The sequence below is a fragment of the Monodelphis domestica genome, chromosome 2 (assembly GCF_027887165.1).
Source record: "Monodelphis domestica isolate mMonDom1 chromosome 2, mMonDom1.pri, whole genome shotgun sequence".
Classification (NCBI taxonomy): Eukaryota; Metazoa; Chordata; class Mammalia; order Didelphimorphia; family Didelphidae; genus Monodelphis; species Monodelphis domestica.
In genome coordinates this window covers 179,902,093-179,922,295 of record NC_077228.1, presented here as the reverse complement: position 1 = coordinate 179,922,295, position 20,203 = coordinate 179,902,093, and the positions used below count along the sequence as shown (strand labels likewise).

The window sequence follows — 20,203 nt, the reverse complement described above, 5'->3', positions numbered from 1 at the left end:
AGGTCTGACTTTTTGTTATCCCATTTATGGTTTTCTTGGCAAAGGTACTGGAGCAGTTTGCCATTTTATTTTCCAGCTCATATTACAAATGAGGAACCTGAGGCAAACAGGGTTAAATGACTTGCTCATGGTCACATAGTTAGTAAATATCTGAGGAAAGATTTTAATTCAGCAAAATTTTCCTGACTTCAGGCTGGGACCTTAGAAACAAGAGGACATTGCATTAGGAGATCAAAGTCATATATTTCATAGCCTACTCTTGCAAGGAACTTCACCCTTTGATCTTAGTTTCCTCCCAAGATTATAGATCTGAAGAAACAAAGCATAACAAAGGCCATCAAGTCATTGCAGATGAGAAAACTGAAGTTAAGATAGGTTATCACACAGATAGTAAGATAGGATTTGAACTTGGTTCTTCCTGATTCCCCCAGAGCTCTGGCCAGTGTGCTACCTAGCTGCCTCTTCTGTACCAGGTTCAGTAAACATTTACTAGGCACCTACTATGTTACTAGAGATACCAAGACAGAAATGAAATAGTCCCTGAACTTAAACAGATTACATTCTGTTGAGTAGGTAAGACATGTATGCAGATGGGTAAGTATAAAGTATATATGTATATATATATGTTTGTTCATACATATATACACATATAATATATACATTTTGGGGTGTATAGGTATTGAAGGAGGACTAGCACTTCTGCCGTGAGGGCTTGCCAAGCCCTTTTCAGGGCTGCTCATCCACCTTTGGTTGAGCAACTCTCACTTGTGGGTCCAAAAAACTGTAAAAGCTAAATCCTAGTAAACCATCTCGGCAGATATGCTAAACTAGGTTGAAGATAACTGATGAGCTATAAACACTTTGATAAATTGGGGCATCGTCCACCCCAAGCATGTGAAGACTTCCTCTGGTGAAATGGGCAGATGAGAACGTTTTGTTCCAAAGGCCTCCAAAGGTGCCTAAAGCAGACTCTGTGGAGACATGGAACTTAGTCAGACATTGAAGATGCCAAGTTCATCCATTGCATCCTGGGTCATCAACAGTCCTGACTTTTGTCTTGCCACTGGACTTTGATGACTCTGGAAGGGAAAGTGAGGCTGATGACGTTGGGCAACTCTGCTTCACTTAAGATCATTTTATACATAGATCCAGACATCACCTCGGGGTGTCATTGGCCCTCTTCAAAAAAAATGAAGGACAGAAAACAGACAAGATAAGATATACTCTATATATGTATGTATGTATGTATGTATCTATCCATCCATCCATCTATCATTCTAGCTAATCTATCTATCTATCTTACTTCTATCTAATCTATCTCTTTCTATCTATCTAGAGACAGAAATAAAGAAAGACACAGAGACAGAGAGAGAGGCTAGAAAAGTAATACAAAGTAATTTCAAGAGGGAGAGAACATAAACAAATGGGTTGAGAAGTATCAGGAAAGGTTTCGTGTAAATGATGGCCCTTGAGCAGTATTCTAGAGGAAGCTTGGGATTCTAAGGGGCTGAGGTGAAAAGCTGAGGAAAGAGTACAGCATTGAAGAAATGAAAGAATTTAGGAGGGAGGATCCAGATGGAATGTCCTTTATGGATGAGTCAGCAGGCCAGTTTAACTAAAGCAGAGAATATAGAAAGAGGAGGAATATCAAGTAATCAATTAAACAGTAGACATTAAATGCTTACAGAAATATACCAAGTACTATGCTAAGTGCTGGGAATATAAAGAAAAGCAAAAACAATCCTGGCTCCTGAGGAGCATATATTCTAATGGGAGATGTATCATGTAAATAAATAGCTACATGGAATAGAGACATAAATTGGCATGTACAATAGGTACACACAAGGTACATAACAGGTACATATTTATAATGTGAATAGTGGGCATATACAAAATACATACAACACACAAACATGTATGTATATCTATATATCCACATCCTGTATATATGCAAGACATACACAAATAAGAATGGAAAGCTATATGGGAGTCATACTAGCTTTATTTTATTTTATTATCCTTACCTTCTGTCTTAGAACAGAATAATGGTAAAGGCTAGAAAATTGGTATTTTTTTTTAATAAACCCTTACCTTCCGTCTTGGAGTCAATACTGTGTATTGGCTCCAAGGCAGAAGAGTGGTAAGAGCTAGGCAATGGGGGTCAAGTGACTTGCCCAGGGTCAGAAAATTGGTATTAAGTGACTTGCCCAGGGTCACACGATTAGAAAGTGTCTGAGGTCAAATTTGAACCCAGGATACTCCTCCTTGCCCAACTGACTCTCTAAGCGCTAAGCAACCTAGCTTCCTCCCTGCCAGCTTTAAATGGCAGACTAAGGATTTATTTTATTCCAGCAACAAAAGGGAGTCACTGAGGTACAAGTCAAATAAGGACTTGGCCAGGGTGATGACTGAAGTTCTTTCCAGTTCTAATTAATATTTTATGTTTTGTTTTTTTTTTTAAACCCTTACCTTCCGTCTTGGAGTCAATGCTACGTATTGGCTCCAAGGCAGAAGAGTGGTAAGGGCTAGGCAATGGGGGTCAAGTGACTTGCCCAGGGTCACACAGCTGGGAAGTGTCTGAAGCCAGATTTGAACCTAGGACCTCCCGTCTCTAGGTCTGACTCTCAATCCACTGAGCCACCCAGCTGCTCTCTATTTTATGTTTTTAAGCCAGATGAACTGAACTGTGATATACTAGAAAAGGCATGAGATTTGGAGGCAGATTCTCTTTCCAACACTTATTGTCAATGAAGCCCATGTGGCCTTACGCAAGTTACTTAATCCCTGGGCCTCAGTTTATGCCCTTGTAAAATAAGGAGGGTGGGCTAAATATCCTTTTAAGGGTCTTCTAGCTCAAAATCCACCATGCTCAAATTTTGGCATTTTTCTGAACCCTCTTCAGAGCCGGCTGCTCATTACTTCACGGGGGCCACTAGAGGTCACCCTACGCTCTCTTTTGGCCTTTTCTAGATCGGCTAGTAAACCATTTCCTTTTAGTCCCCCTCCCAGTTTGTACTTGCCAGGGTGCTGATGGTGGTGGGAAAGTTTCAGGAAAGAGCAAGATTTTAAATGGAAGATACCTGGCCAAACTTTCAGTCTAAGGAGGTTCTTTTGCTGAACGAACTCCTTTAACAAAAGGATTGGAGAGAGACTATGAAAGGATGAATTAACCAACTTGCCCATTTCTTAGTAGGCACTGATTACTAGCAGGAGAAAATGCCACCTTTCTAAACCTAGAGAAGAGCCTGATTCCTGGGCCCTACTTGTCATGTACCATGGCAAGGGGAGAAAGACTAGGGCTAATCAATCAATCAAATAGCTATTTCATATAAATTACAGAGATTCAATCATTTCTTATATTTCTTCTATCTTAGCAGACAAGGTAAAGTGACAGAGCTATAAGATGGGTAGACTGAGGGTAAATTGATTTTATTTTCCAAAAAAAATTTTTTAACTAAAAAATAAGGCTATTTTCTTTCCTTCTTCCCCTCATAGAAAAAAAAAGGAGAAAACTGTAAGCAATATGCATAGTCAACCAAAACAAATTCCCACTTTGGCACAAGCTAGAAAGTTATGTCTGAATCTGTACCAAGTCCACTACCTTTCGGCTAGAAGGCTGCCCCCTGTCCTCTAGAACTGTGACTTATCATTGATATGATCTGAATTCTTTAAGACTTTCAAAATTGTTGAACTGATTTTCCCCAAATGGCCACTCCAGCTTTAGTACCTGAAAAGATTGGGCAAACCCATCTGGCCCCTTCCTTTGCCCCTACCTGAATGCTGACTTTGTTAACATCCTGCAAATGTTTCTGATAGGATGCCTGCAAAGATGGTTAGTGGGTACCGTTCAGGGGGCTTAGTGATCAGGAAGAATTAGAAGGGAATGGAGCCAGTTTTTAAATGCCTAGTTAAATAGCATTCTCATGACCCTGGAAAGGAGCCCAGCCTTCTGTGGGGCCCACAATACCCAGTCCCATTGCTGTCAGGCAAGAGACTTCTGCTCTAGAAATGACCAGAGCACTTGTGCTCTGACCTGTCACTCAATAAAGCTGGTGAGCTCAAAGCAAAAGGGCTGGTCAGCTAAGCTGGACTGACAGTTACTGATGCTGTCCTGTGACCAAGGGAGATGAATCCACCTCATTTTATTTTTTAAAAAGGAAGAATCCAGCAGAAGGAGGGGGTAGGCAGAAAACACCACAGGAGGCAGCGGCGAGCTATGGAGTGATTTAATACTGCCACAGGAACAGGCTAGGGCAGCCTAGACACTTGTTTGCCTTTTGGGGGGAGGTGCAGTTTTATCTTTTCTCCCCCCTTTTTTCTTTTAACCTTTACCTTCTTCTTAGAATCAATACTGTGTATTGGTTTTGTCAACGTGAAATCTAGAAACCCCCAAACTTGTAGCCAACAGGCTACTAAACAAGTTTGGGGGTTTCTAGACTCCACGTTGACAGTTCCAAGGCAAAAGTTTGGTAAGGTAAGGCCTAGGCAATGGGGATTAAGTGACTTGTACAGGATTATACAATTAGGAAGTGTCTGAGGTCACCTTTGAACCCCACACCTCCCCTTTCTAGGGCTGGCTCTCCCCTTTAGGGCCAGTTTATCTTGGCTAGCCTGTGGTCTGACATTCATTTTGAGGAGCTTTTCTTTTTAACTTTTATATATCATTTTATTTTATTTTTTTCCCTGCCAGGTTATGATATATTTTTTAATTCTTCTTTTTAAATATTTTCCCATGTTTCCATGATTCATTTTCTTTCCCTTCCCCCTTCCAGAGCTGACAAGCAATTCCACTGGGTTGTACAAATGTTATTACTTGATGCCCATTTCCATATTATTCATATTTGCTATAGAGCGATCTTTTAAAACCTAACACATGGAGTTTTATGGTCCCTCTAGAATTGGTTAGGCTGGTTGGTCAACCTTCCATAACCATCTCTGAACAATTGGATATAATGAATTTGAATGTGCAGAAAGTGAGATCATAGAAAAGGTGACTACAAGAAAGTGAGGCAATTAGGGGCAGCTAAGTGGCTCAGCAGATTGAGAATCAGACCCTGAGACAGACTCTGAGTTTATATGTGACCTCAGACACTTTCTAGCTGCAAAGCCTTGGGCATTTCACTCATTTCCTAGCCCTTATTGCTCTTCTACCTTAGAACCAACACATGGTATTGATTTGAAGAAGGAAGGTATGGGTTTAAAAATATATATTTTTTATTGAAGATCTACTATGGGGGCAGCTCAGTGGATTGAAATTTGACCTCAGACACTTCCTAGCTGTGTGACCCTGGGCAAGTCACTTAACCCTCATTGCCTAGTCTTTATTGCTCTTCTGCTTTGGAACCAATACACAGACATCCTATTTCAAGAAATCTTTTTTTCCCCCAAGCCTTTATTCATTCTTTTTCTTTTTAAAATTTTATTTTTATTGTCCTACAAAACACTTCCATATTGGTCACTGTTGTAAGAACATGTTCATAAAAACCAACCCCCCCAATAAAATAATAAACACACTGATGTGAAAGACTGACCCCCTTATTTCAAGAAATTTTAAAAGAAAACTGGCCAGAGGACAGCTGGGTGGCTCAATGGATAGAGTCAGGCCCTCAGAATGGAAGTCCTGGGTTCAAATGTGAGTTCAGATACTTCCTAACTGTGTGACTCTGGGCAAGTCGCTTAACCCCTACTGCCTAGTCCTTACTGCTCTTCTACCATGGGACCAGTATATAATATTGATTCTAAGATGTAAAGTAAGAATTAAAAAAAAAAAACAAACCAGTCTCAGATACTTTCTAGCTGTGTGACCCTGGACAAGTCACTTAACCTCCATCACCTAGCTCTTACTGCTCTTCTGCCTTAGAACCAATACAGAGTATTGATTCTAAGAGGGAAGGGAAGGAATTTATAAAAAACAAACAAATAAACAAAAAGAAAGTGAGGCAATTAACCAACTGATTCCCTACTACCAATTCCTGATTGCCAGTGATTATATTTCATAGCCAGCAAGTACTCTTCATCTAGGAAAAGGCTGCAGTAATAATAATAATAATAATAATAATAATAATTAATGATGGGGGCAGCTGGGTAGCTCAGTGGATTGAGAGCTTAGTCTAAAGATGATGGGAGGTCCTGGGTTCCAATATGACCCCAGACACTTCCCAGCTGTGTGACCCTGGGCAAGTCACTTAACCCCCATTGCTTAGCCCTCACCACCCTTCTGCCTTGGAACCAATACACAGCACTGATTCTGAGATAGAAGGTAAGGGTCTAAAAAAGAAATGAAATAGCTTATAATATGTGTATGTGCTATTAGAAGGAAATAGAAAGAATGGAAAAGTTGCAGAGGGTTTGGGCATTGCATTTCATTTGCAAAAGTAGCAGGCACACTGAGATTCCAAGGGGGTCAGTTGACCTCTGGTGGCCAGGGAGAGCAGGGCTTACTCCCTATGGCCATCTTTGGAAGGAGCTGGATTCTAAGGTGGAAGGTAAGAGTTAAAAAAAAAAAAAGAATTAACGATAGCAGCTAACATTTATATAACATATTAAATTATGCAAAGCACTTTGCAAATGGTCCCCCAAATCTTAGCTGTAAGCAATTATGACCTCATTTTATCATAATGAACCTGGGAGGTAGGTGCTATTATGATAATCCCCATTTTACAAAGGAGTAAATTGAGGCAAATAGAGGTTAAGTCCCCTGCCCAAAGTTATTCCACTAGTGAGAGTCTAAGGTCAAAGTTGAATTCCAGTCTTCATGGCTCCAGGCCCAGCACTCTCTCCTTCTCACCTCCTTGATGGCTCCCAGCTTTTTGGCTGAGCTCAAAACAATGTGCAGTTGTCACTTTGAACATTGGGTCATAGGAAAATGTATGAGCTACTTGGTTGTAGTGAAATTAGGTTATAATGAGTATATTGTTCTCTGGAGTGAAATAAGGGGATCTGGAGCCAATGGAGAAAGAGGAAGGAGGAGGTGTCATCCACATCCCTTCCCACCCGTTTCCTCCTTTTCGTTTCCTGGCTTTTTCCTGTGATATGAGGCTGCTCAACAGTTTAGGAGTTTAGGCAGATTTTTCTGGAGGATGTGATTAAACTGTTTAAGGAGTGGAGGGAGAGCTTACAGCCTGATGATAGAATGTTAGGAAGGTTAAATAATAACATGAAGAGCAGTCCAGTGAAACTAATTTCTCCAAATTTTTCACTCCTAAGGTAAAAAGTCCAGAAATCAGGTGCTTTTATAACTTGGACAAATAGAAGAAGTATTCTTGTATAGGATGATTTGTTGTAACCACATAAACGAAACCCTGGGGCCCATAGATTTTGGGTGCCGATCAGATTCATAAAGTGTTGAGCCTGGAGCAAGGAAGACTTGTCTTATTGAGTTCAAATCTGGCTTCAGACACTTACTAGCTATGGGACCCTGGTCAAGTCACTTAACCCTGTCTGCCTCAGTTTCCTCATCTGTAAAATGAACTAGAGAAGGAAATGGTAAACCACTCCAGTAATTCTGATAAGAAAACCCTAAATGGGGTCAGACATGATTGAACAAGAGTAAGTTCTGCCTCTCCAGAAATCGATATGGCTCCCTAGTGTTCTGCAAAGCACTTGGAGTTTCTATAATAATAATTTCTAGCATTTGTAAAGCACTTTAAAGCTTGCAAAGTGCTTTACATATATTGTCTCGGTTTATCCTCACAACAACCCTGGGAAATAGGTGCTATAATTATCATCATTTTACAGAGGAGGAAACTGAGAGCTGTTAACTTACTCAACTAGGTTCACACACCTAAGTAAGTTTCTGAGGCTGCATTTGAACACATCTTGCTAATTCCAGCTCCAATGTTCTATCCATTGTACCCCTAGCAACCCATTAAGAGAATTGAGTCCTTCTCTTCTCACTTGTACAATCCAAATAATTTGTAGTACTGGCAAAGGAGATTTGTTCTCTTTGGCTTTATGATCAACGTGGTTTTTTTTTTGGTCTTTTTTTTTAACTCTCAACTTTCTTAGTAACAATTCTAAGACAGAAGGGCAAGGGCTAGGAATAAGGGTTAAGTGACTTGCCCAGGGTCACACAGCTAGGATGTATTAGAGGTCCAATTTGAACCCAGGTCCTTCAGACTCCAGGCCTGATTATCCACTGTACTACCTAATTATTCCTCCATTTTGTTTTTATGGACATTTTCCACCCTCCCCTCAAGCCTGCACTTTACCTTATAACAAAGAGTTAAACAGAAATATATATATATATGTATATATATATATATATGTATATAAATCTTTTCTGAAATGTATGCAGCATTCTGCAATAGTAGTTTCCCACTTCTCAGACCTAAGGTAGAAGTATTTTCAGTTTCTTTTCTCTAGAAAGTTCAATGGTTTTTCTGTTGCAAAGAATTCAACTTCCTTTTAGTGACTGAAAAAAAAACAACAACCAAAAACCAGCCTACATTGTTGAACTCATTAAATATATTGTTCTCTTCTGGGTTTATCCTTCAGGGCTCTGGCCCTTGCCAGCTCCAAATTGTCCTAGGACTATTGGTGAGTGCAAAGAGACTTGGCTTAAGAATTCCACTTATTCAGAAATTTCTCTATCATTCCACTGCTGGGCTGTTGCTGCTGCTACTGCTGCTGCTGCGACTTGCTCAAGGTCTAGCTAGAGAGCCTGCTATGGCTCAGGAGTTCCTCATTGCTCTTTCACATCTTCCAACTGTCCCTATCTCCAGGGCCATATGATTTCCAAGAGCGGCAGCACCCCAATGGGCCACGCCAGGAACTAAGTCCAAATTTCTGTGAATAGCTTTTCTCCTCCACCTTTGATTCTCGCTGTGTATTGTAAAGGTGTTTGAACAGGTCTAAAACCAACCCATTATTGTGTGGAATGTAGACTTCCTTGACCACCATTTCCCTCTTGTATGGTCATTCTCAATTCCTGTGTAAGCTCTAGGAGGATGGGCACCGGCTTACTTGCTTGCATTTGTATCCTGACCCTCCAGTTTAGCACATACTTATAACTGCTTTATCACTCTCATTCATTCAGTGACAATACCGACTTATGTTATTTTAAAGGTCTCGTTAAAAGTTAACTTATTCCTAGCTCTGTAACTGGGCAAGTTACTTAACCCTCTCTTCTGCCTTAGAACTGCTACATAGTACTGATTTTAAGACAGAAGGTAAGGGTTTAAAAAAAATTACTGGTTTTCCAAGGCAGAAGAGTGGTAAGGGCTAGGCAATGGGGGTTAAGTGACTTGCCCAGGGTCACACAGATTTGAACCTAGGACCTCCCATCTCTAGGCCTGGCTCTCAATCCATTGAGCTACCCAGCTGCCCCCAAATTACTGTTTTTTGAGGGCAGCTAGGTAGCTCAGTGGATAGAAAGCCAAGCTTGGAGATGGGAGGTTGTGGGTTCAAATTTGACCTTAGGAACTTCCTATTTGTGGGACTCTGGGCAAGTCACTTAACCCCCATTGCCTAGCCCTTACCACTCTTCTGCCTTGGAAAACCAGTAATTTTTTCTCCCAGCCTCAGTTTCCCCAGCTGTAAGATAATCTTATTGTATAATCCAACTTTGTGACCCCATTTGGGGTTTTCCTGGCAATGATCCTAGAGTAGTTTGCCATTACCGTCTCATTTTATTAGAGGCAAACAGAGTCAAAGGGACTTGCTCGACAGCTAATAAGTGTCTGAGGCTAGATTTGAACTCAGATTCCAGACTGGGCATTCTAGCTGCTGTACTACCTACCTACTCCAAATGATACTAATACTAATAGCAGCTAACATTTACACAGCACTTACTATCTGCCAGGCACCATGCTAAGTGTTTTATAGTTATTATCTCATTTGAACCCTGGGAGATAGGTGAAGATAATAACATTTACCCATAATATTAGTGGTGCTAAAACATTAAGTGTAAGCTAATGCACTTCTTAGCCAGGAAGATAGAAAGTAGATTGAAGCCACTGGAGAGCTTCTAGATTAAGTCTAATGAATTTATACCCCAAAGCCATGGCCCTAAAGGAACTCCCTCTTAAGCCATTTGGTCTCTAACTTAATAGATAAACCCTAAGGAGTTGGCCCTGTCTGAAGGACAGAGAGGTTAAATAACTTAACTAAGTATTCAATAATACTTGATTCATAATCAAACAGTAAAGTGGAAATCTCATTTAAGTTACAATCCAAGAAGGATAGATCACAGAGTCCTGGATGGGGTGGGGTGGGGTGGGACAGCTCTTTGGGTGGGAAACTTAATCAACAAGCATTTATTAAATACTTACTGTATACCCTAGGGATACTAGGGAAGAACTGCCTGAGGTGGTGCTTACATTCCAATCTAGGAGACAACGATATGCTAATGTCTAGTATATACAAAATAAACATGAAAAATACACAGTATTTGGGGAAGGAAAATGCCAGAGAGATATGGATGAATTTCCAGTAGAACGTTTCTGTGGGCCATGAATTGGTTGGGCTAGTGGGCTGGAATAACAGATAGGAATAGTCTGAGTTGGGACTTGAACCCAGATATTCATTTTTTTTTAAGCCCTTCCACCTTTGTATCAAATTTTTTTTTTAAACCCTTACCTTCTATCTTAGAGTCAGTAAATACTAGGTATTGGTTCCAAGGCAAATGAGCAGTAAGGGCTAGGTAATGGAGGTTAAGTGACATGCCCAGAATTATGCAATTAGGAAGTATCTGAGGTCATATTTGAACCCAGGTCCTAGTTAGCAGCTAGGCAATGAAAGTTGTGACTTGCCCAGGGTCACACAACTAGGAAGTATCTGAGGTAAAATTTGAACCCAGGTCCTAGTGAGCAGCTAGGCAATGGAGTTGTGTGTTAAGTGACTTGCCCAAGTTCACACAACCAGGAAGAATCCGAGGTTGGATTTGAATCCAGATTCTCCCAACTCCAGGCCCAGCACCCGATCCACTGTGCTAACTAGCTGTCCCTAAAACCTAGTTATTATTGATTCCAAATGCAATACTCTATCCATCATGCCATGCTACCTTTCTAAAAATCTCATATCATGTTTGCCCATAAACTCTGAGCTTTGTTGCTTATTCCCTATGTGATGTTGGGCAAGTCATTTCCCTTCTCTTGAACCCCAGTTTCATTCTCTGCAAAACGAAGGATTTGAACTAGATAGTGTCTCAGGGTTTTCCAGCCTGGAATACTGTGATACTCTTTCTGCTACAATTTTCTTCTGGCCGCTTAGTTATCTTCCCAGGACACACCAAGATAGACCAGCAGGGGCCCTCAGATTTCACTTTGAGAACTGGGGCCCATTCTCTTAGTGTTGTCTTTTTTTAACCTTTTATTTAAACAGAAACAGTAGTAACTAATGTTGTTACATAATCCTCCAACATCATAAAGTGTTAAACTAATATGTGTCAGATGCTAATCTGCTACATGCCACTTTACTTTCAAAGTATTATTGAAACCTTGTAACAAGTGGGGATGCTGAGCAGTTACATCTGCCTGGACTGATGCTCACTATTATCTTTTCTCCTGGTTTAGGATTCTTTCTTCCCTGAAGCCATTCTTGCTGAAAGCGATTTGGCTATTTGGTTCTTAGGATGTATCAGGGAATTTTGTTCATTTTTAGACTTTCCCCATCTGAAAAATGCTACCAATTAGGTGAACTCTACTGTGTAAATGCATGTTAAAGGTACAGATGGATGAAAGACAAGTATTCAATTCCACAAGCACTTATTAAACACTTACTATGTGTAAGGCACTGGGGTGGGTGCTGGGGGTATAAAGATTGAAAAAAAAATACAGTTCCCTTCCTCAAATAATTTACAATCATCTGGAAGGAGATGGAAGAAGGTTCAGTATTATTTAAGCTAGAATAATGAAACCTCCTAGTTTTTTGCATTTTCTTCTACAAAGATGATTCTACCAATTCCATTGGTAATAATATTCAGTCATGTCTGGTTCTGTTTTTTTTTAAACCCTTATCTTCTGCCTGAAGGCAGAAAAGTAGTAAGGGCTAGGCAATGGGGATTAAGTGACTTGCCCAGGGTCACACAGCTAGGAAGTGTCTGAGGTCAAATTTGAACCCAGGACCTCCCATTCTATAGGCCTGGCTCTCATTCCACTGAACTAACTGTCCCTAGTCCTGTCTGATTCTTAATAAACCTGTTTGGAGCTTTCTTGGCAAAGATTTGGTTTGCCATTTGGTTTGCCATCAGGGGTTTGCCATTTTCTCTTCTTTAGTTAATTTTAAGATGAGAAAAATGAGACAAACAGGGGTAAGCTAGTTGCCCAGTGTCCCACAGATAGTGTCTGAGGCCAGATTTGAACTTGGGAAGATGAGTCTTCTGGAGCCCAGCACTGTGCCACCTTAGCTGCATTTTGGATTTTTTTAGTTGTCATGGTGGAATCTGTGCTGATCCATCTACACTCTTCCATGGATTCCTGATTAACCACATGTCTGTGAACTGTTTTTATGACATCATTTGTGAAAACTGGAACTAAAGAATAGAAAGAAGTATAAATTATAGTGGAAAAAGCACTTCAGTCAGTGAAGCTGGTAAACTTTAAGCCCCTAAATTTAATCCTGGCTTCCCTACTTAAGTGACCTTAAGTCATTTTATCTCGCCTTTTTCCAGGTTCAATTTTCCCTTCTGTAAAACAAGGAGGGTTAGACTAGATGGTCTCTGCCAGAGCTAAATCCTATGATCCTTTGAGTTAGTGGGTGCAGTTTATAACCATGTAGAGAGGAGCATCTTTACCTAACAAAGCTAAGCAACCATATATGTAACTAATATGTGTATTTGGTGCTGCATCTGCATATAGCTGTGTGCCCTGAAGTACCTAACAAGTGTTAAATTCATAGATTGTTTGAATGGGATAGAACTGTAGTTATCTAATTCAATCCCCCCATTTCAGAGGCAAGAAAGCTGAGGCCTAAAGAAATGAACTCTGATGTGCATGAGGTCACATAGCAAATTAGTGGCAGAAACAGACTTGATTCTAACTCATTTTTTTTTAAACCTCTTCACCTATGGGTCTTTTTAATATCAAAGATTACAAGAGCCTTGCCAGTAGGGTCTATTATCCAAAGTCTTTGGGGGGTCTGTAAATTGATCCAAATGCTCTCTTTCTTACTTAGCCCTCTTCTAGCTTACCTATTCAATGTGACTCATGCACTGTCCCTCTCCATCTCAAGCCAGCATATCTGGTTTGCTAAGTCACAAGTCTTGCCACATTTCTTGGCTTTTTTTTTTTAGGGGGTTTAAATGGGCTCATTATTTCCTTATTTTCTTAGGAAGGTAGATGAGAGACAATGAATAATATATCCACCTCCCAAAGCACAGACTTTATTATTTATTTTTTTGTTTCTTGGGAAGCCATAGAGCTTAGACTCCTGTTCCCTACTCCCACCTCCTTCATGATCCTTCTCTGTCTCTCTCCTCTTCCGCACTCTCTCTCCCTTGCTCCCTCTCTCCCCTTTTCCCATCTCCCTTTCCCCCCAAGGGATGTGAGGGCTACATAATTGGGATTAAGTGACTAGTACAGCTAGGAAATGAGGTCAAATTTGAACCCAGGACTCCCACCTCCCACCCCCATATCCAAGCTCGTTCTTTATCTACTGAGCCATCTAACTGCTCCTCATTGATATTTCTTCATAGTGCTTTCCTTGGTCCTAAGAAACTTTACTGGGGCCTGGAACCAGGGAGGTTATTTTAGGGATAGAGGGGGGTCTGGGTAGGAATTAGTTAAGATTCAAGGTGAAGGCCATTTTAACTTGGCCTCCCCGCTCTGGGGGATATGGGTACCCAAAATTGAAACGATAAAACTATGTAAAAAGTCCAACGTTTCCTAATGGGTACGTATTGTATACCCCTTTATTGCTTCCTCCCTCCAACCCCCTTCTTATGTTCTCCCCCGATGCAGCTCTCCAGTGGTTGAATGAACTAGCACAGTCTGGGGGTGTAAGGATTGTGCAAGTCTTTTTCTTCTCTATTCCAAACTCCTGTCTTTCCAAGCAAAACTCATAGGCCAGGGTATATACTCTAAACCGAAATAAACAATCTTCTATATGACGCCGAAGGCACACCCCACTCTGATCACCACTTTCTTCGGACACCTACCATCACCCTCTCCCTCCAGCTTTGACTCAAAGAGGCTGAGTCTCACAAGCCATGCACGGATCGGCCGGGCCCAGGGCCCAGGCTGTGTGGTCCCCCAACTCAGTACACTCCCCACAACCCAACTGGCACGAGCTGTGGGGGCAGGGAAGAAGTGGGGGGGCGGAGCTCCATCTACAGCTGATTGGCTTCCCGTGGAAGGGCTGCGGCCACCCCCAGCCAACCGGCTACGTGTTGCTATGTGCCGAGCGGAGGGGATAGGCGAGGGGGCGCGTCCGTCACCTGGCAGCCCCCAGCCTGGTCCTGAAGGGATGCGGAGCGGCAACGGCGGCAGCAGCGGTAGTGGAGGCGACTGTGGCTTTAAGAGGGGATCGCGATCAGAGCCCGGGACCCAAGCCGGGCCGCCTCCTCCAACCGCGCAGCGCAGCGCAGCCGATCTGAGCCGAGCGGAGCCTAGCCGACCTGAGCTGAGCTGAACTGAGCGGAGCCAAGCTAAGCTCCGGCCGGAGCCAGACAGTCCGCCTGACCAAAGCGGAGTGAGTGCTGGGACAGGGGCTCCCGGAGGGAGGCCCGGGCATCTGTAGCTGGAGCTGGCGGGGAGCAGGGGTGGCCACGGACCCGAACCCGGACTGGGGCGCGGGTGCGGGCGTGGGTGTGGGCGTGAGGAGAGCCCCAGTCGCTGTCGCCTCCAGTGCTTTCCATCTCTGAACATGCCCGGCTTGGGGCTCCTGGCAAGGGGGTCGAGGCCGTCCATGCCTCTGCTTGCCGCGTTGGCCCCAGCGTTCCCCGGGTCCGGGAGCTGGGTGAGGGCGTTGGGCTCTGGGGCTTGGGGGAGCCGGGCGGCCCGGAGTGCCACGTGACCGGTTTGTTTACAAACACAGCCCGCGGGCCCGAGAGCTGCTGCTGCTCGTGCCGGCTCTGGGGGACCTGGGGTCCTGGGTCCGGAACGTCTCCGGCTGTAACTCCGGATTCAGTCATCCTCTTGCGTCCCCTCGCCGGCTACCTCCAGCACCTGGGAGCTGAACAAGGTCCCAGAGCGCGGCTCCGGGACCAGCAGCCTAGAAGTGGCCCGAGGAGGTTGGGGACCAAGAGAAGGAGCTGGTGGACTTGCCGGAGACCTAGTTGCCTTGACAGGGCTCTCTCGAAGGAAGCGATCAGGACTTTTATTCGGAGCTCCGTCCTAGATCTGACTTACTGAGCTGAGATAATTTCCTGACCCAGTGGCTAAGCAGGACTAGTTGGGGGAGAGTGGGTGGGTGGGTGGGGAAGATCTGGCCTCCCAGCTGAGCGAGCTCTCAACTTTCGACTGACTCCTGCCCTGGACAGCTTCTGGGTCATCGAAGTGGCCTCACGCACCTAGGGGGCGCTGGCATGTGGTGTTGCCTCTTCTCGTGGTGGAGAAGGGCTTCCAAGATTCAAGGACCGGGTCCACCTTCTGCCCTGAGCCTCTCTTGGAATAAGGGCTGGCCAACCTCCCAGGCTATTGAGAAAGGTAACTTCAACCGAGCCCCAGTTATATCCCAGCCACAAAAGTGGATGGGGAAGAGAAGAGGGGATGCCATGTCCCCTTTCCTCATCTTGCCCTAAGACAACTGGAGTTACTCAACTCCTCACCAGTGGGCAACCGTCACTATTTTTCCACCCTGCAAAGATAGCACCCCATACTGCCCAAGCTTCCTTCAAAGGTAAAGTGAGGAGGGGGGGCAGCACATCCTTGACTTTCTTTGGATCTCAGACTTCCCCTTTTTTGGACTTTTAACACCTTGTTTATCCCATTTCCCTTTCTGTTTGCTTTTCTCTCAGCACCTCTGTAAACACTGTTTACTCTCTGGTTACAGTATTTTGTGTGCTGGTATCTGAGGGACAAAATTCTCCTTTTTGTAGATGATTAAGGGTCTTAGATGTTCCACCCTATCAAATCAAGGTATTTCTCTCTTGGCTGTTTAAACTATCATTCCATAGCTGGGCCTAGGTTTTATTCTCAGAAATAGCATGGCTGCCAGGATAGTAGATAAAAGAGCTTTCTATGGGTTAATTTCTTTTAGATTTTATGCCTTACTTCTTTCTTTTGCCTGTATATCTAGTGGCTCCATCTACCTTGGTTCCCCATTAGACATTCTCTGATTCACTGAAAAGTTAGCAAGTAAAAAATAGCTAGCTGTCTTTCAGCTGATTTGATTCACAGTCAGGCTGAAGGGTGGAGGTAAAGGGTGAGCCAGAGAGTCTGAAAAATCAGCGATTTGCTTCCCTCCCTCTCCTAAATACATTAGAGCTGGGTGGGACCTTAAAGATCATCCCATTCAATCCCCTCACTTAAGATTGTGGAGAAAATCTGAATCTCTGAAAAGGGCAGTGTGATATATCTAGATAGGTTCTCCAGAAAGAACCCAGCCTAGGTCCTGGAACTCCCAGGCCAATGGTTCTTTGTGCTTCTTATTTATGGGAGTGGAGACTTCTCTTATCTTTCACTGATTTTGCTTTTGAGACCATCCTCTAATAGATCTTGTCTCAACCCCTTTCCCCTCCTTTCTTTCTCTATCTCCCAGTGCATAGGCTGAGACTTGTTCCTCTGAAGTTGTTCTTTCCATTTTCTTCTCTTTGGGACTATGATGTGGGTGGGCAGCCTTAAAGCCCGACAGCCCTAAAGGCTAAATTTCCTTCCCTGAAGAACAGGCTCAGCCTGAGGAGCAATTGTGTAAGCTTTCCCATGACATTATCCTCTGGCCCAAAGGGACTGTCTTCTGGTTAGGAAGAAGCATGAGGATAAGGTATTAGGGATTTAGGCAGCTCATTTCCTATCTAGCCTTGACTTTTGCTTGTCAGTTTATAGTGAAGGTTCTTACCTTTGAACTTTTATTTTTTTTTGTATGTTAAGTATACATCATAATTCGATTCCTTTGTAATCCTATATTTTCTACATTAAAAACCATCATTCTGAGAGGCTATGGCCCACAAAAGGGGTCAGTGATTAAAAGGTTAAGAATCCTTTGTTTAGCGTATAGGAACCTATTCTTTAAGTTTGCTAATCATTTTAACAACATTATTTAATCTTCAGAACGCTGTAAGATAGGTTCAATTATTATCCTTATTTTACAGATAGGCAAACTAAGGCTCAGAGAAGTCAAGTGCCTTTCCCCCCTTCATCGAGCCAATAAGTATCTGAGACAGGATTTGAATCAATTCTTCTGGATCATTGTCCTTTGCTCTTCACTTTAACATGTTCATATTTAGAAGCTGGACTCCAGAAGGCCTGCTGTGAATTGCTGGACTAGACCTTAAACTTGTAGACAGGTGGTGAATACCCCCAGTAGCAGGGAGAAGCAATTTGTGGAGAGCTTTCTCCTTGAATGACAGTCAGTCAAGCTGTCATATAAGAAGGGTTAACTCACCAAACTCATACTAGGACAGGCTCTCTTACCCTGGGGTGCATGGACAGAAATGGGCAGACTTTAAGGGAATCTGCTTAGAAGGGGGAAAAAATCTCCATCTTTATTTTTACTAACCTAATTAAAATTGAGCATTTTCTTCAGTTATGAATACAGGCAACAAAACATTCTTGAAGGGATCCATCACTTTGACCAAAGGGGCCTTTTATACACACACACACACACACACACACAGAATTAAAAGCCCCTGTAGTACTAGAATGTTGGGAGGATGAAAAAGTAAAGGCTCCTAGAATTATGAGACAAGCTGGAAAGGGAGAACTCTCTCCTCTCAACTTGGTTACCAAGCCAAGGATCTGACACTGGTGGCCTAGGTCATGCAAAGCCTTAACTTGCTTTTGCCCCCTGGACTCAGGTGGCTGGGAATGATGCAAAGCTTGCCTGCTTTTGAACTGTGTAATCCATGGCATTTGTGTGGTGGCTAGGGCTAGGGCTGGGGTTGGGGTATGGAGTGAGAGAGAATAGAGTTCTGCTGGCTCTGGTTATTATTGTATGAGGCTATTGTTATGTTTCATGTGTCCTGGTGGCTTTTAGGGGGTTGTACAGGCGTGTGCTTGGGGCCATTTACAATTCCTGGCAGCCAGAAGTAGAAAATGTTGATTATGCTTATTTCAAAATCTCCTAGCCAAGGCTGTATAGCCTGGGGGAAGGGTAGACTCATAATAACTTTTTTGTTGGGGGGAGGGTGACCTTTGTTTATGGACAAGCCTGTTAAAAAGCAGTTTCTTCCTGTGTGCCCAAGCCTTAGTTCTTGGACAGCTTGGTGGTATACCTGAGTTGTTCCCTTGCTATAATGCCTTGTTTCTGTGGCTGGCTAACTCCTGGTGCTCAGTGGAAACCCATAGCTACTTGATTTAGCCCCATAGCTGCTTTTCCCATTAGTTACTGAGATCCAGACCCATTTGTGAGTGGAAGAGTCTCTGAATAATCATTAGATTGTGAGCTTCTTGAGGGCGAGGACTGTCTTGTTTTTCTTGGCTTCCAGGGAGCTTACCTTGGAGCCTTGACTTAACTTAATCAAAGCTATCAGAAACGGTCTAAATGACAACTAGAATTTCAGTGAAACACACTTTGTATTGAGACACTAATTAAGTACAGTACCATTTAAATTGTCTTTTTTTTTTGGCCTTTTCTCTTTTCAGACCTGTGATGTCATTAGCTTTGTAAAACTAATTGTGTAGAAATTGCTTAACCTTTGGCTAAGCTGATCACAAATTTAGGGTTGGTTTTTTGTTTTTTTGCTTTTGACTTAAGATAAAGACTTGACTGTGTTTAAATGGATTAGGCTAGTGTGACATCTGGTTTGGTATCTAGGTGACAGTTGAGTGCTTTCAGATGTGTGCAGTTTCTACTGCTCTCTACATCTTTATTCCAGCCCCTTCCTAAATGGGGTTTGTTAGTCTGATGGTGTCTGACTCGGCCCCACTATGTCTTTTTTCAATCTTAGAAGAATTAATACTGCACATTGGTTGGTTCCAAAGTAGAAGAGCAGTAAGGACTAGGCATTTGGGGTTAAGTGATTAGCCCAGCTAGGAAATATGTGGGGTCAAATTCAAACTCAGGACCTCCAAGAGGTCCTATCTACTGAGCTACCTACCTACCTTGCTCCCTTGCTATGTCTTTTATAAGGCCTGTCATTAAAGTCACTGGCAGATAGGCAGATTTATTTATTTAATGTGAAATGGTACAAATGGCAAAGATGATCCTTCTTGGACTTCAGATTCCTTGCATTTAGACTTGTACCTAGTAATGGATGGTCCACATACATGCTCATTCATGATGGTGGGTCCCCCCAAGGTGCTATCCAGTTCCTAGTTCAGTGAATGGCAATGATGAGTCCTGGCTCAGGCAGGACCTTCTGTAGCTAGTTATTCTTAATGGGAGTTAATTGACCAAAAGTCAGAAGGGGACAAAAAAGCCCTTGATATTCTGGGTTATTCTGGGTTTTAGTGATAAGCAGGTTATGAAGGGCACAAAAGATTTCATCTCCCCTTGCCTCCTTTTTTTTTTTAATTTTTTAATTTAGAATATTTTTCTATGGTTATATGATTTGTGATTTCCTCCCATCCTTACCCCGCCCCCCAGAGCTGACAAGAAGTTCCACTGGGTTATACATGTATTATTGTTCAAAACTTATTTCCATGTTATTTATATTTCCTTGCCTCCTTTTTTTTAAGAACAGGAATTATTATTGTGAATTATCTTTAGATTGTGAACTTCTTAAAGGCAAGGATCATCTTTTGCTTTTCTTTGTATTCTTAGTGCTGACCATAATGCACCATGGTAATGAGCTAAGACATTAGCTGACCAAGAATCCTTTGATCTTTTCCTACTTTTCTTCCATTCTATTTCTGAACCCAAAGCTATTTTTCTGAAACCTTCTAAGCTTAAAAAAGGTTTGCAAGTACATATATTTTACATATATTATCTCATTTGAGCCCTGCAGCAATCCTGGGAGATGGAGTGTTTTTATAATGCTCTCCCTTTTATAAATGAGGAAACTGAGGCTGAGAGGTTAAGGGACTTGGCCTAGCCTCAGCACTGCTAGTGGTTGAGGTAGGATTAATTTACTCCACCATACTGCTGTGCCCTCTCAACATAAGCTGGATTTTCTAGGTCTTCTGTCAAACATTAGTATAACTACAAGTAATTACTCTCAGGGGTA

General features: G+C 42.6%; 1 protein-coding gene across 5 annotated transcripts in view; it reads left to right on the top strand.

Moving 5' to 3' along the window:
- Positions 1-20,203, top strand: part of YPEL2 (yippee like 2) — a 128,989-nt gene that overhangs the window by 46,523 nt on the left and 62,263 nt on the right. The window contains exon 1 of one of the 5 annotated variants that reach the window (XM_056816491.1): positions 15,331-15,584. The exons of the other annotated variants lie outside the window; for them this stretch is intronic. The gene's annotated coding sequence lies outside the window, so the exon portion shown is untranslated. Of the gene's footprint in view, positions 1-15,330; positions 15,585-20,203 lie in introns of those variants that run through there. 5 annotated transcript variants of the gene reach the window in all.